We start from the raw sequence: 16,415 nt of genomic DNA, 5'->3' as shown, positions 1-16,415 counted from the left end.
CCTGGCCCAGGCAGCAGTGGGAGATGGGGTCCAGTGGAACTTTCAGGCAATTTAGCTTCCTCTCCATCCACACATGTGGGGTTCTTGAATCCAAGTGAGAAAACAGCAGGCCTTGAAGTGAGAAGAACAATCTTAATGCTTGATAAGAACTTATAACAAACCATGTGGTTCAAGAACCAAAGAGAGAGAGAGAGAGGAGTTAGCTGGCATCCTCCCACTTCCTGAAGGTTTCCCACAGACCTACAGGCAGCAGGATGAAGAGTGTGTGGATGTCCTTCCCATCCTCCCTTTTTCCTACCCTATCTTTTCCAATCATCTCCCTTCATCCATACTTCACAGAAGGCTATCTCTTTGCTACTAATCTTTCCTTAAATTGAAGGCTTGGGTAAAGTTCTGGCAAGATGAGGAAGAAACTGAGAATTCTTGCTTGAACCAGAAAGAAAACAAAAGGCAGACAACACCCGCCAAGACAGAACATTTCTGGAAGCACTGAGTGTCAAGGAAAGTTCCAGAAGTACTTTGTTGATGCGAGATGGAAAGATGGAAAGATCTGGGGACCAAGAGAAATAGAAAGAAATTTATGGAAATGCTACTATGGTTTATGAAGTTGGTTATTTATTTTAACTAGAAACTGTGGTTTTTATTAGTATGTTAAGTAATTTTTTTATTTAAAAAATAACAGCAGAATGCATTACAATTCTTATGACACATACATACCACAATTTTTCATATCTCTGTTTGTATATAAAGTATGTTGACACCAATTCATATCTTCATACATGTACTTTGGATAATGATGTCTATCACATTCCACCATCCTTGTTAATCCCCTGCCCTCACCTTTTCCCTCCCATCCCTCTGCCCTATCTAGAATTCATCTATTCCTCCCAGACTCCCCCTCCCTACCCCTCTATGAGTCAGCCTCCTTATAGTGAGAAAACATTCATTCGGCATTTGTTTTTTGGGGATTGGCTAACTTTACTTAGCATTATCTTCTCCAATGCCATTAATTTACCTGCAAATGCCATGATTTTATTCCAAAAAAACAAATAATCCAGTCAACAAATGGGCCAAGGACCTGAACAGACACTTCTCAGAAGACATATACAATCAATCAACAAATATGTGAAAAAAATGCTCAGCATCTCTAGTAATTAGAGAAATGTAAATCAAAACTTCTCTAAGACATCATCTCACGCCAGTCAAAATGCCAGCTATTATGAAGACAAACAATAATAAGTATTAGGGAGGATGTGGGGGAAAAGGTTCACTCATACACTGCTGGTGGGACTGCAAATTGGTGCAGCCAATATGGAAAGCAGTATGGAGATTCCTTGGAAATCTGGGAATGGAACCACCATTTGACCCAGCTATCCCTCTCCTCGGATTATACCCAAAGGACTTAAAAACAGCATACTACAGGGACACAGCCACATCAGTGTTTATAGAAGCACAATTCACAATAGCTAAACTGTGGAGCCAACCTAGATGCCCTTCAATGGATGAATGGATAAAAAAAAACGTGTCATATATACACAATGGAATTTTACTCAGCAATAAAAGAGAATAAAATCATGGCATTTGCAGTTAAATGGATGGCACTGGAGAAGATAATGTAAGTGAAGTTAGCCAATCCCAAAAAGACAAATGCCGAATGTTTTCTCTGAAGTTGGTTATTTTAAATGTTCTTCCAAAGACCCTAAAAGTAACATTCATATTTAATACATTTTGGATGCAGAATTATGCTGGCCTAAAAATAACTTGGTACTGGTCCGCCTCAGTTATGTGAAGGTTCGACATGTGTCTGGACCACAAGGTCCTCTTCCTCCCGAGCTGTGGAAACGCACAGTGGTGGGGGGGGGGGAGGGCAGACTTGCCCCTTTGCTACAGTAATACTCCTTACTCAACTCCAGAGATCTAGCTACAATGCATTTTCTATAATTTTAATCTAAATTGAGTGAATTCTCATTTCTTGCTTCTGAAACTTTCTTCAAACATCTTCTAAAATCTTCTAAAATGGAATCTCAAATTATCTCATTTATTTTATCATATTCCTACCCTTGGCTGTAATACAGGGCAAACTGTACTTTTCTTAATTCATGGAGAGAAAAACTGGAGCTTCAGAGCTCTTTTTGAAATGGTGAAGTATGGAACTTGACTCTTCCCTCAGTCTGTACTACTTTTAATTTAGATGGAGTTCTAATATCTGTTGAAAGTAAATACAAATGATTAAATATCAAGTAGTAAAAACAAGTATTTAAAAACTCTGTCTCTGACTTTTAATTCTCAGTTCCCTAGCAGACTGGCCCATGTTCCCACTCCCCTCTCCCTCATTTGATGTCCCTTAAATTTAATGATATCAAGTTCACTGCCATTTAAGTCTTTCTTTATTCAATAGCTGGGCAAATTGTCATTGGTATGCAAACTGGTCTCAGGCAAGGAACATTACTCTTTAATCTCCTAATTTTAATTGGTATGCCATCATGCAGACTGGGGCTGCTAATGGCCTAGTTTGTAGATTAAGACCAACAGACCTGAACTGCGGTATGTCATTAGTTACAAATAAAAAGAGGAAAAACACTGAACAATGATAAAAGGGGCCATTCCAAATCAGAGAGAAAATGATTCTTCCTCGTCTTCTCCAAGGTTCATGACCCTATTTCAATGTCCATTTGTAACAGGATTTGGATTAATGCTTTCTGCTTGGTCAGATAATTTCAGAACAGTTGGTAAATTGAAATGATTTGCTGTGTATATACCAGTATTATTGGCTGGCCCAGGAAATGTTGCTGAACAATTTGCTCACAAATGACATTGTTCCAACTGATAGAGCTGTTTCCTTCACTAAGAAACAAATATTTCAAATGAAAAAAAAAAAAAATCTTTCACTATTCAAGGAAAACAGATTTTTCTTCAATGGAATTAGCTATCATTATTACTTTCAGTGTCTCTTCACCTTCCAACAAGTTAAGAGCCTAATACACATTAAGCTTTCAAGGAGTTCATACATGTATCCATCATAGTGAGAAAAAAATGAAAATTCTAATGAAAAAAGAAGTCTTTGTTTAAATACACACGTTAGAGAAAGAGAGGTGGTGGTAGGGGGGAGAGATTCGCAGATAGATGGATAGTTCTATAAAACAGTAGAATTGTCTGATTTAGGTGTAATTCTCTCCATCTCTCAAAAGAACAAATAAGACCACTGACAAGAACAAATACAAAGGAATAGAGAAAAAGAAAGGAATATTGGATTTCTCTAAACAGAAAATGAAGGAAATAAAATATAATCACGTAGTAATATCTGTTGTGGATCATATTGTACCCTCCAAAAGATAAGCTGAAGTCCCAACCATGAACACCTTACAAATGTGAATTTATTGGAAATAAGATTTTACAGATAATCAAGTTATGATATAATCATTCAGATGGGTCCTGACCTAATATGACGCGTCTCTTCATAAAAAGGGAAATTCAGACACAGAGGCAGACACACACATAGGAAAATGGAAAAACACAGGGAGAAAATGACCGTGTGATTAGAGTGACAAAGTTATAAGCTAAGGAACCCCAAGGATTACTAGCAAACATCAGGAGCTAGAAGAGGGAAAGAAAGACTCTCTCTCAGAGCCAGGAGAGACAGCATGGGCCTGATTATACCTTGATTATAACCTTCAGCCTCTAGAACTGGGACACAATAAACTTCTGGGTTTTTAAGCCACCCATTGTGTAGCACTTTGTTACAGTAACCCTAGCAAAACTAATCAAGGCAATGCCTGCCTTGATTCTGCATGCTCTTCCCACTGTCATTATTCTAACCTACAGGTGTGGCCTCCTCTTCTAAGGAGTTTGGTTTACAGGAGGCCATAGAGAAATAATAAAGAGTAACTAATAGTCATTGAGGTCTTTCATAAACCATCTTATCTAATCCTTAAACAACCCTGAAGGCACATATTATCTTCCCTTCCAGTCCAAAGGGAGAAGTGGAACTCTGATACATTGAATATCTTTCCCAAGGAAGCACAGATAAAAAGTAATAGGGCTGGGATTTGAGCTAATGCCAAAGCATGCTCCTGGATGAAGCATCCCGCTCCATCACACTGCCTTTACTAATTTTTCAGGGCGAGGAGAACAAGGGAAAGCATCCTGGGAGGATTAATGAAGTTCCTGGCGGACAAGCGCCTCATTTTAGAGCTAACATTTCTTCAAACCAGGACGGAAGCTTCTGGTGACTCCAAAGAAAAAGATGTGTGGGGAACTGGACCCACAAGGTCCTCTTCCTCCCGAGCTGTGGAAACGCACAGTGGTGGTGGTGGGGGGGGGGAGGGCAGACTTGCCCCTTTGCTACAGTAATACTCCTTACTCAACTCCAGAGATCTAGCTTAATAGCAAGGTAGGAGAAAGGCCATTTTTGTAGGAATTCGCATCTACTCAGATGTGTGGGTTCATTTTTGGACCTGGAATTATATTATAATTATTATTATATTATAATTATATTATTATATAATTATATTGTTATGATTATATTATAATTATATTATATTATAATTATATTCTGGATGCCCAGAAACCACCCTTAACTGAGCTAGCAATTAAAAGTGCTGGGGAGTGCAAAGGTGGTGTGGGAGTTCAGGGGCTTTCCCACCCTGGGTCACAGGGCATAGCCTACACTCTCCTGTCACAGGAGGCCATTTGAAGCATGTGAAACACTCTGGGGACCACAAGAAAGTAAAGGCTCTGCTGGCCCCGCTCTCCTTTTTTGGCTACAATTCTAACAATTAGCATTGATCTTAGATCCTGTTGAGGTAGTTTATTATTTTTGTTTCATTTTATTTTACCACAATAAAAATATTTTCATGCCTCTGACACTTGCCCAAAATAATGGACAATAACCATAACAAAAGCATTTAACTTTTCATGTAAGTCAAATAATAGTTATTTCTTAAATATAATAATAACCATTATATGTTTTGTGATTGTTACATAATGTCAAGTCCTAAAGTAAGAGCTTTGCCAGCATCAGATTATTTAATACTTTCAACAAACTGCTAAGGCACTTGTTATTAGCCCCACTTTACAATGGAGAAATTGAGGCTTAACGTGGACAAATGCACTTGCTCAAGGTTAAATGGTTAGAAAGGGGGGTGGCAGCAGATAGGTAATCTATGTTAACAGGAAGTAACGTGCAAATGCCCTGAGCCAGGCATGTGCTTGGAGTAGTTGAGCCAGTGTGGTTAGATGGTGACAGAGAGGGAAAGGTTCAGGGAATAAAACAGAAAGAGTCATAGAGGAGGAGGAGATTGCAGGGCCTTAACAATTCTACTAACTGAAAAGGAAAGTCAAGGGAAGAAAGGAGTCTGTGATGATTCTTTCGAGTGTTGACCTGAGTGTTAGGAGTTAACTTTTACTGAAATGAAATGTAGTTGATGGGGCAACTACAGAGGGAAGATGAGGGATCAGGTAGGCAGGGGTGACATTCAAGGTGTCTATTCAATAGAAGTCCAAGTAAGGGAGTTGGATTCATGCCTCTGGCATGGAATGGAGAAGCATAGGAAAAAGATAGACTCTTAAGAGTCATTAATTTCCATATGGTGCTTAAAGCCCTGAGAGTGGCTGAGATCACCAAAGGAACACATATAGATAGAGAATAGGACCAAGGACTGAGCCCGGGGGGCACTCCAACATAAGGAAAAAAAAAAAAATGGAGAGACCAGGTAGGAGGGAAAGTATGGCAGAATGGTGCCCTGAAAGCCAAGGGAAGCAAGAGTTTCAAAGGAGGAGGAAATGAGGAAGGGTGATAAATGTGGAAATGTCGCTGACTGCCAGGTCAGAAAAGTAAGACAGAACTGAGAGCCACTCAGTGGATCTAGCCATTTCAAGGGCACTGTTGATCTTTAACAAAAGTTCATTAAACAAACAGGCCGGAGTAAAAGTATGACTTCAGCTTTAGAAGAGAATGGGAAGATAAAGTATGAGACAGTGAGACTGGATCCAGTTTTGAAGAGTGTTTTCCTGTAAAGGAAGTAGAATGGAAAGAAAGCAGTGAGGGAAGAAGGCAGGAAGTGGCCCACCAAGGAGCAGGAGATGTGGGAGAAGCTCACCCAGTACAGCAGTAATTTGTTTTATAACTGTAGGAAATGTTAAAACAATAGGGGAAAAAAACCCACGACCTGATAAAAAGTCAGCCTGCAGGGTGAACTCAGCCTGGCATTGACTGCACCAGATGTCAGTGATAAAATGTTCCTCCTCATCAGAGCCGACTCCCTCAACACCACCATATCTTGTTCATCATGGAAGAAATTCAAGAGACAATTAATAAAACACTTAGGTGGGTTCCCCATAAAATCTCTCTACAAACTATGTGGAATACATACAATGTAACAGCTGCTGTTAGCCCCTCTCAGCAACAGGAAGAATGGCATGTTGGATTATTTCCCAACTTCTTCATTCGGGTCTTGTATCTTCCCTTATGTCTCCTGAAGGCTGTAATAGGTAAACAAAAGGGCCTCAACCTTTACCCTGGGTATATGAATCTGTAAATCAATTGATGAATCAACAATTTCTGATGGAATGTCCATCTCATAGCTCTATAAAGCATACCGAAAAAAATCAGAATTCACTTTCTAAAACGTATACCTGATTATTTCTCTGAGGTGGTAGATAAGACTAGGTGCCCACCAAAATTACCCCGTGATAATAGAGCTGTGGCAAGGGTGAGGCTATTTAGACAAAATGGCACTTAGATGTGGCCAGAAGGGTATGTTGTTTTTCAAGGAAAGTAAGTAACAGTGAGATGTGCTGTCTTGTGTCAACAATGCCAGACAATAGCATCTTTCCTCATATGTCTTTCCCTCTTGGCTGGAAAGAAAAGGCAGCAATGATATGGCTTTGAGAATGCAGAAGGCAACGCTCAGGGTATGAAGATGGAATTACTTAAAAAGAGCTGAGATCCTAAACGGTCATACATAATAAGGCACCCACCTGAATGTGTAAAATGGGGCAGGGGGATCAATACTTACAGCCCTTAAGTCACTATTGAGAATGTAATTGAGAAAGGAATTTTGAGACTTCCCTAAATGATATGCTTGCCCATCTGCAGAATCTTCCATCGCTTCTCAATGCCAAGGGCATCAAATGATCATTGTCCGACAGAGCAAAGAGCCCTTCACTGTCCAACCCCACTTTGCTTTTCCAGTTGCACATCCTGAGCTAAAATCTAAGTGAAATTCAGTAAGTTCAGCTCATGAAGATCCAATGCAGGCCTGGCACACCAGCACACTTTTTAAAAATACTAATCTGAAGAGAGGTTAAGATTGTAAAAGGATTAGTCTTTATAAAGTCTCTTCCTCAGAAGTCAGGTTAACATCAGTCCTCTACTTTTATTCTCCTTCAGTATTGAGTTGCTATTTGGGGATTTTTTTTTTTTTTCGCCTCTAAATAAACTTTTGAATCACTTTGTCAATATCTACAAACTAGTTTGATGAAATTTTGATTGGGACTGCATTGAATCTATAGATAAGTTGGGAAAAAGGACATATTGACAATATTGAGTTTGCCTCTCCATGAACATGGTCTCTTCGCCTCCATCCCTTCCTCCCTCCCTCCCTCCCCCCCCTCTATATATATACACACACACACATATATACACATGTTTTTTTCTCTGATATACTACATCAAAGTTTTGAAGTATTCACCATGCAGATCATGTACATATTTTATAAGATTATGCCTAAGTATTTTCGGGAGTGCTAATGTAAATGGTGGTATATTTTTAATTTTAAATTTAATTCTATTTCTGATATATAGAGAGATATCAATCTTTTTATATTAACTTTGTATTCTTCAAGCTTAGTATAATCATTTATTTATTAGTTCCAGGAGTTTTTTGGATGATTCTTTGAGATTTTCTCCATAAACAATCATGTCATATACAAAGACAATTTCATCTTTCCAATCTCTCCCACTCTCTTCCCTCTTTCACTCTCTCTCTCTCTTTATCTCTCTCTCCCCCCCACCCTCTTCCTCCATCTCTGTTAGCTATGAATTCCAGTATTATGTTAAAAAAAAACAGTAATGAGAAAGGATATCTTTGTATTATTCCTGATCTTTGAGAAAAAATATTTGAATTTCTCACCAGTGAGTATATTAACTGTACAGGGTTTGGGTAGATATTGTTTATCAAATTGTGGAAATTCCTTCTCTATTCTTAATTTACAAGAGGTTGTTGTTGTTGTTGTACATGCATGAGTTGGGATTATTTCAAATGCCTTTTTCTGCATGTACTGATACGATCATGTAATTTTCCTTCTTTATATTGTTGTGATGATTGTGTTAACTGATTTTAATATTGAAACATTCCACTTATACATAAGCATACATAAATATATAAAATGAATTACCAAACATATTAATACAAATAGTATTTGTTAAAATTATACCTGTTAAATCAATTAAAATCACAAATACAACTTTTAGTTTCACCTTTATATTCTTCTCTGATGCTCTCTCTTTCCTTATGTGGATCTGGGTTTCTGATGTGTTATTTTCTTCTCTCTGATGAACTTTCTCTGACATTTGCTTAAGGCAGGCATACAGGCAACAAACTCTTTCAATTTTGGTTTGAAAATCTTTTTTTCACTTGCACTTTTGAAAATAATTTTACAGAGTAAAGAATTCTAGGTGAGGGTGCCTTTCTCTCTAAATTTTATACCTCTTTCTCTATGATCTTCTTGCTTATGTGCTTTCTGAGAAACAGCATGTAATGTTTATCATTGCTACTCTATGAAAAAGGGACCCTTTTCTCTTTTAGTCCTTCTAAGATTTTTATCTTTAATTTTCTGATGTTTTAATATGTTATGCCTTAGTTTTGTAGGTTAGCAGAGGTTTTTATACTTGTTCTGATTGGTATTTTCTGAGTCCTTGATGTGCTATATGATATCTGACTTTAATTAGAGGAGATTCCTACTCATTATCACTTTAAACATTGCTTCTGTTCTTTTTTCTCATCCTTCTCTTTCTTGTATTCCCCTACACATGTTACATCTTTTATAGTTGCTCCACAGCTCTTAAATATTCTGGGAGGAGTTTTTCAGTCTTTTTTTCTCTTTGCTTTTCAGTTTCTGTTGGTATATTTTCAAACTCAGGCATTTTTTATTTTTGAACCATTATTTTTGATCACTAGCTTTTTTTTCCTGATTCTTAGAATTTCCATCCCTCCCTTTCAATACTCATTCATTCCTTCATATTTTCTAGTTTTTTCATTATGGTTCTTAGCAAATTAACATCATTTTCTTGCATTCCTGGCCTGATAATTCCAATATTCGTGCCCTATGTGACTGATTGTCCTGATGTTTTTTCAGTCTCTTCAAAGTATGCTTTAAAAAGAGGGGTGGGGAGAGTTCTAAAGGTTTTTTGCCTTTTAGTGTGCCTTGTAATTCTTTATGGAAAGGTGCATGTGATGTACTGGGTAAGGAAGCTGTGGTGAACAGACCTTTCATGATGTAGTGGTGTGGTGTAGAGAGGAGAAGCATTCTGTAATCCCTTGCTTAGATTTTAGTCTCTTGCTGAGCCTGTGCCCCTGGACTGTGAGTTTCACCAGTGTTTCTCAGTTGCTCCCCTTAGATGGGACAGGATGATTAGAACTGTCTCAAATGGGTATTCCCTTTCCCCAAACATGTTCTGACGAAATCCTAGGAGGTTAAGTTCTGACCAAAACCTCAAAAGGTTAGATTCTGTTAAAATATTTTCTCTTGTGGCCATTTCTCACTTAGAAAAACAGGGATGCTCTCTCATATTTCAAAGTATTTTCTTTTCCCCTCTGCTGAAAGGATGAGGCAAATTATCTCTGATATTCACTGAGAGAACCTGGCAGACCTAATATAGCTAAAATTCACAAAAGCATGAGGTCCGATGCCTGGGTCCTCCCGCACTTGTTAACTCTCAGATTTATATACTCTGAGTTCCACTAATCCATCAATTACAGTTCAGCTTTTCCTACCCCAAAACTGTTTCCTGTCAAGGTTTCTACTTATGTTTTTCTGCTCTAGTAAGTTCTAATTCTCTGTATCCACCTGTTTGTATCTCTAATTTTGGAGACAGAAATTTGGCTTGTAATCTCATTCCTCTGATTCATCTAAGAAGAGCTATTGATTTTTCAGTCTGCTTAGCTTTTTTATTTGCTGTTTGGATGGAGTGTCTTAGGGTGGATTTCTAAGCTCCAAACATGATGGACCAGAAATTGCAAGTCAACATATGGTTGTCTTTAACTAAAGCTTATACATTTCCTTTTTTTTTACCCTCAAAGGAAATTCATTTCCAAGTATTTGTTCATTTTAATAGTAGAAAGTATTGTAGCAGTGATTTAATTTCTAATTATAAGCTAAGAGATTTACATGGACTCATAACCAAGGATGTATCTCTAGCTCCTTAACAACTAGAAAATCTGCAGTTATATAACATTAGAGAAAATTAATAAATCTTTTATTTATATATCATAGTTTTCAAAATTCACATAGACTTGCTTATTTTCATACTCTCCCTATTTCCTCCTACTATAATTTATATTTCCTATGAATAGTAACAATGTAGCATTTTTCTGTATCTCTTTGCTTTTATATCAATTTGTTGTTAAATGCTGAGCAAATGTTCTGAGATTTAATTAAATTTTATCTTCATAGCAATTCTGGGAACAAGATGTGGTAGAACCACTATCAGACTGAGGAAACTGAGGCTCAGATAACTAAATGGACCTTACCAAGGTTTTACACACTGCAGAGTCTCCAACACTATGGATATAGGCAACAAGGGAAGTCCCAGATTCCAACTATGATTCAATTCTTGCAAAATTACCAGGTAGAGATTGTAGTTTGATTTAACTGTGTTTGAAGAGATAAAGAAATGTGACATTTCTCACAGAGCTGGATTTCTGGAATGCGATTCTTATGTGTTCCATGCTGCTCCTTTATTTCATGAGTTATCAACCCTGGACAGCACCTATTGGCTCATAGCTATGAAGGATGATGATTTGGTTCATTACTATCATGTTCCTCCATTCCTCTCTGCCTCAATTCCCACATTTTGTTGATTATTTTAATATATTTATATGTATTGTAATGTGAAATATGGTAAATAAAATGTTTCCTGCATTTTCATCTTCAGCCTGTATCTGATGACCCCACACTATTAAATATGAGAAAATCATTCCCTTTATTCACTTTTTGCTCATTCTTTCCTTTCTCTGCCCATCAGTTGGTTGTTATTACTGCTATTGTTGTTTTTAATCTAAATTGTCAAGGTATATGGCCTTTTCATCCTTTTCTGTAATTCTAGTCCCAAGTGTAACAGACTTTGCCTATATATTAATATGCAAACTGATAATTATGAAACAACATTTCATTTTGATGCTTATGTAAGCATTATTCAATGTAGAATCAAATAATATGGTTCCATGCACAACACAGGAAATATAACCTCATGCTACTTAGCCTTGCTGATAAAGGGGAAATCTTTTTGAGGATCTTTTATTAATGCAACATTTCTCAAACCAGAATGTGCACACAAATCACCCAAGGATCTTGTTAAAATGTGACTGGTCTCAGCTGACATCCAAGACTGTGCAGTTGTAGCAAACTCCAAGTCATGCTGGTTCACAGAACACAGTTAGTGGCAGGCATCTAATGGGTCCTTTTTCTGCCTCCATCATTTCTTCTGGGTCATGACAAACCACCAGTGTTTTTCAAATTCATAATTCATTTCTTTTCTTGAATTCCTATTTCCATCACTCTTAAGACTTCTATTTAAAAAATTCTATATGATTTCCATCTTCCATATTTAATCCCCCCCAAAAAATGTTAATTTCTTTTTCAATCAATAGTGATCTCTGAGATGCTTAAATTAAAGCTTTTTCACTTCGTTAATTTCACACCCTCATGATAAACTCACACCCTGTTTGAATCAATTCACTCTTACATACCTGGAGAAATCCAGAATTAAAAGATCATTTCTAAACAAGGGGCTAGAAAGTTTTGGAACATGTTCATCAACCAAGTCAGCTGCCTCCAGAACACCAGCTCTATCAAAATATGTCACGTCAAAGATTCATCTCCATGAAAGTTTCCTCCTTGAAAGTTTGACAGTGGAGCTGGCCCCCAAAACATGATCCACACTGTGTCCCACAATGATCTCAATTCCTTACCCAGAAAAGTCATCATACAGTTGTTTCCTTCACAGTGACAAAAATGGCACAGGGGAGAAACATCATCCAGTCATTTCTAAAAGCCCCTTTGAAAGATCTATAATTTATTCTCATGCCACCAACTGCAACATGAAGAGACATGTGATAAATAAATCCAGTCTAATGAGGAAATATTATTACAAAAAAAAAGAAAAGCATACAGTTAATCCATTTTTAAATGATCTTAAAATAATGCTGAAGTTCTCCCTGGATTCCATATCTTGAGATATGAATTTTTTTTCTTTATCCCACAGACTCTGATTACACAAAAGCAATTATGAGAAAATGTGTAATAAAACAGCAGGTGATACCAAACAGAATTCAGAAAACTGCCTACGGGGGAGGAAAAAAATAGTCATTCATTGTTAAGCATCCCTAAACTCTGCATTCTATGAAGAGGAGTAAATATGAATTTTAAATATTTAGAAACCTCAGGGTGCCTCAAATATAGATATCCCCTTTCCCATTTTACAGTTCAGAAAAACTGAGTCAGCAATCCTCAATTGCCCTAGACTTCTGCAGAACTTAACCCCAGAGGGGCACTCAGAGCACCATTTGATTAAGAAGTGTAATTAGGAGCTCTTCTTCTACTGAGCTAAGTCACCTGGTGTCTTGTAGCAGACTTCTACCAAAATTAAATGCATTAATTTTTTTTAAATTGAGACCCAGAGAGTCCCATCTGCAATATAATCAAGGCAAATTATATTATTAAGTGTTAGAAGGTCCAAGACTCAAAACAAAATAAAATAAATATGTATAAAAGATTAACAATGCCCTAGGCAAAGGGCGAGGACACTGATGATCATATTACTATTGAAGCCATTGCCAGCAATAGATGAGGCAGAGGCTACAGTTGTTTTGGGTTGTTTTTTTTTTTTTTTTTCATAGAAGATAATTTTCTTCAGTGAGAAAGAAAGCATACTAAAAATAGAATTGCTGGCTTGCTATTTTATGAGACCCTGACATAGCAGATAACTTTCTAGACTACATTATAACAGTCTAGCCGGGACTATTTATGAGGCTATACACTGTCATCAGGGGCTGGTAGGTTTCATGAACCTCCACATTCTGATCTGTCTGGTCCTGATTCTAGGCTGTCTGATCTCCTCGTGAGACAAACCACACCACCTATATCATGTCTAAATAAATAAAGACATCCTCAAGAAATAGAACTCACTCAGTCCCAGGGCACACTCTAAATTTTCAGAAAGTTCCATGATAAGCCCCTGACCATGGTGTCTCATAGAGTCCACAGGCATTCTCCTTCAGAGTTGGGAAACTTGTCAAGTTTATGGAACTCCCAAGGAAAACTGACCCTTTCCACCTGAGGAAGCAGAATGAGAACTGCAAGAGAAACCTTGAATATCATGCTATGATGTTAACAACCCCAAAAAAACTAAGCCTCCAGCAAGAAGTGGGTAAGAAAGAAAAAATAACAGGAATCAGGCAAATTAAGGCCTAGCCAGAATAGAATAGAATAAAATCCCAAAGGCAACAACAAGAAAAGATTCCTTTCACAGAGTTGAAACAAATTGTTCAAGGCACAAAGAATAGAAAAGGCTAAATGCAATGGGGAGGTGTCTTGGGAGCCTGGGGAACCTGGAAGGATGCATCTGTCTGCTCTGCTTCTATTACACTGAAAGGTCTTTTGCTCCATCCTTTGGCTCAGTGACTCTGTGATCCGCATAAACCAAGTCACTTCAGCTATTGAAGGATTAGGGATTCCTTGGAATAGGGGTGTGCCCACAATGATTCAGAACCAGAAATCAGCACACTGTAGTCTGGAGACCAAACACAGCCTGCTGACTATTTTTTGTAAAGAAAATTTTATTGGAACACAGCTACATCTATTCATTTTCTACTATCTGTAGCTGATTCTGAGCTACAGCAGCAAAGTTGCAAAGGAAAGACATATTCAAGGAATATTAGAAGTTCAATATGACTGGAGTTCACAGTTCAAGGCAGAGAATGGCGAGAGATGAGACTAGGAGGTGTATAGAGCCTTGTTGGTGAATATAAATCCAAATTCTGAAGAGCTTGGATTTATATACAAAGTAATGAGAAATTATCAAAGTGCTCTTGGCAAGTACGATTCATATTGCATTTTCAAACACTATGGCCATACTAAGGAGAATGCAGAAAGGAAACAGTATTAATGGTAGAGAGCACATTTCAGAGGCGTCACTCTGGGAAAAGAGGAAGATGATCTGAGCCAAAGAAATCACAGTTAGGGTGTTCACAAGCAGAGAGATCTGAGAGATATTACCTGGGCAAAACCAACAAACTGGAGCCTTGTGCATTAGTATTGCATTAGGTGTCATATAACAGAAGCCCTTTGATGGCTCAGTCAAATAAGGGCTGTATTTTTCTCACATTACAAAGGTCTGAGGCTAAATTGTTCAAATTCTGTGTCTGCTGAAGAAAGACACAAAGACTAAGTTCCTCTGAGCTTCCTGCTCTGTCATCCTAAGCGTGTGACTGTTATCATCATGGTAGAGGGATGAGCATTACTTTTGCAGGCATGTGTCTGTGCTAAGGCAGGGAAATGAGAAGGAGAGAGAAAGCCAAAGCATGAGCTAGTTTAGTCTGTTTATTTATATCAGGAAAACAATAGCATCTCCAGAAGTCCTAAGAGATTTCCTTTCTCATCCCATTGCTATTGATGGGCTACATGATCATCCTCAGGGGAAAGGGAGTCTGGAAGGGTGTTTTTACTGGAGCGTATTACCACGCATAAACAAATCAGGATTCTGAGCAAGAGCAAGGAAAGGATGGATTTGGGATAGATAAGTAGCAGTGTTTGCCCCTGAGACTGATTAGGTTTGATGACAAGAAGGAATCAAGACTATGGGCCCCTGATTGGGCAGGTATTCAGGGTGCTCACTCTTATAATCGCCACTGGAGAAAGAGAAAGAACAAGAAGAGAAGGAAACAAAAGCTATGTGGAAATACAAGTTCTACTGAGGACATACTAAATATGCAGTTGTCTGTAGGACAATTACTGATCATGAGAGTTTGCAGCTACCGAGAAAAGCCTTGAAAAAACAGGACGTCTATGTCTGGTGCAAATGCCTACAACTTTTCTGCTATGTCTGGCTGGACTTATAACCTTCAAAATCCTTCATCTTTTTAAAATCGCAGCCAGTTGTAACTAATGATCCAATAATCATCTCTGAAGCCATACTAGCTATTGGATTATCCATTGATTTTTGTTTTATGCTGACCAGAATGCAAAAGAAATATAATTTGCCTAATGTCAAGCCAATTTTTATTTTATTTGCTAAAAATAAGAGCTTTCCCTTGTTTTGATTTGTTTAGCTTTTCTAGGATACTTCTGGGCAGGAAAAAAAAAAGCAAACTGAGGATCACTGATCACTTTCATCGGAGGATAATTGATAGATGGTATCCCCTCCAAAAAAGTAACATCAGCAAGGCATTCATCAGGTAGCATTCATCATCCTGGGATTGGACATGAACATCTGGAATCCTACCAGCAACCTCCTGATCCAGCTACTAGGCAGTTAGACCACCTTTATGTCCTAATCTCTGCACACTGCTTGGGCTAGTACAACTAGATGAAATTAGATTAATTAGATTTGCTCATTGGTTCAGACAACTGTAAGACTATTTCACCTGACAATGGAGCAGAGACTTCATCTCTCATTATAACTGAATCCTTATTGATTGGAAAGGTTCTTCTGAAAACAAAGCTCCTTGCAGAAAATCCAGAATGCACCAAATTTGAAATGGGCCATAGGAGGACTTCTCTCCAATAGAAACTATAATAATAGGTGTCCTATTAAGGAATTTGGAGCCTGACACCACAATATGTAGATCGGAGCCAACTTTTTCTTCTATCAGACGCAGAGTCTCTGATTTGATATCAAGCTCCTTGATCCATTTTGAGTTAACTTTTGTGCATGGCGAGAGAAGGGGATTCAGTTTCATTTTGTTGCATATGGATTTCCAGTTTTACCAGCACCATATGTTGAAGATGCTATCCTTCCTCCATTGCATGCTTTTAGCCCCTTTATCAAATATAAGATAGTTGTAACTTTGTGGATTGGTCTCAGTGTCCTCTATTCTGTACCATTGGTCCACCCACCTGTTTTGGTACCAGTACCATGCTGTTTTTGTTACTATTGCTCTGTAGTATAGTTTGAAGTCTGGTATCCCTATGCCGCCT

The sequence above is a fragment of the Marmota flaviventris genome, chromosome 7, assembly GCF_047511675.1.
Source record: "Marmota flaviventris isolate mMarFla1 chromosome 7, mMarFla1.hap1, whole genome shotgun sequence".
In the NCBI taxonomy this organism is placed as follows: domain Eukaryota; kingdom Metazoa; phylum Chordata; class Mammalia; order Rodentia; family Sciuridae; genus Marmota; species Marmota flaviventris.
The sequence above is the reverse complement of the archived record's forward strand: the minus strand, read 5'-3'. Positions refer to the sequence as shown.